We start from the raw sequence: 1,622 nt of genomic DNA, 5'->3' as shown, positions 1-1,622 counted from the left end.
GCAGGTGAAAGATTTATTGGCTCTTCTTTTCTTTAAATCTTTCTCTTTGTTTTGAGGGCGACTCAAGGGTTTTTCTCCAGTTTTGACATGATTTTTCTCCTCAACTTCACTCAGTTCTTCACTCTCCTTGTTTTTTTCAATCATCTCTGAAATAAAAGAACGGTTTATTTTCAGTAAAGTAAATCTAAAACGGGTGATTCATTCATGAACAAAACAGCGTCCTGTTGCCCAGAGACGCAAAACAGTGCTGTGACTGTGTTTGGAATGATTTTTGTTGGAGAAATAGAGCAAAAATATGGTGTCTAAAATTAATGGTGTCTCTTAATATTAACTTCTTGTTTACTGAACTGTTGTAGAAAAATTAATATTACATTTGTAATCATGCTGACTTTTGGAGAAAAAACGGCACACTTTGTGTGATATTAACTATATGAAATAATATAAATATATAAATTTTCTGCCCCATATCTTGAATTATGTGATAATTCTTAATGCATTTTAATAGACTGATTCATGCAGTGAAAGAACGCACCTGCTAGACTTCATCATCTAATGTATGCGTGCACTCTGTAGGTGTTTTGTTTGCTTTTCGCGATATACTCTATAATATCAAATCACACATCGTTAAACAACAATTACGATATTATCGCAGACCATACATATCGCACACCCCTATACTGTTTAGACTTCTTATCGATCCACCAGTTCACATTTAAATCTCTGTGTGTTTGCAGGGTAAATCTGTATAAATTATAAAACACTATGACAAGGTAATGTTTATTATATTATACATATTTATTTATTACATTTTATATTATCATCTCACACATGGAACGGCATTTTCTATCATTTCTAAATCAAAATACATATCAGGGTTGCATTCCAGAAAGCGGGTTTTGTTGGAAACTCTGAGTTTGTTAACCCCAGAAAAGGGAAACTCAGTGTTTTCGGTTCCAATAAAAGACAAAACTAAACCTCTCGGTAAGTTACCATAGTAACTTACTCTGTGAACCTAACCTTTTCTTCGGTAAACCCAGATTTTCTTTCGGTCTCCTCCACCGTTTTAAAGCGTAAGCAATGTTTAAATACCTCATTCATTCATTCACGCTGCAAAAATTGCTTTTATTGCTGAGACTTTTGCCTTATTTCAAGACACTGATTTTGCCTTATTTCAAATACAAATATCAAAAAATTCCTAAATCATGATGCATTCTATATAATAAAGAATATATATGATATTTAGTCTTGTTTCCTGGGGTAAACGAGTAAAATTAATTGCCAGCGAAATGAAATGAAAATGGAAACAAGATTATTTTTCTCACCGGACCACTTTCATTTTCATCATGCAGACACTGTAAATGTGACAAATGGCATGTCTTTATATAAGGGATCCTGTAGATGAGGAGGCTGCATTAATTCGCGGGAGTTACATTTACTTCAGGAGAGGATTTAATTTAGTTTAATTTAATTTATTTATTTTGCCATGTCCACATGCATATTTATTTGAACGGTACCATTTTTTAAATGGCGTTCACTTGATAACATCTGGTTGCAACCTTTAAGTAACCTAATAATTAGAATTTTCTTAAGGATTTCCAGTGTGGTTGGATGCATTGATTACA

This window comes from Sinocyclocheilus grahami, unplaced genomic scaffold (genome assembly GCF_001515645.1).
Source record: "Sinocyclocheilus grahami isolate Dianchi unplaced genomic scaffold, SAMN03320097.WGS_v1.1 scaffold1304.1, whole genome shotgun sequence".
Classification (NCBI taxonomy): Eukaryota; Metazoa; Chordata; class Actinopteri; order Cypriniformes; family Cyprinidae; genus Sinocyclocheilus; species Sinocyclocheilus grahami.
This window is presented reverse-complemented; position numbering follows the sequence as displayed.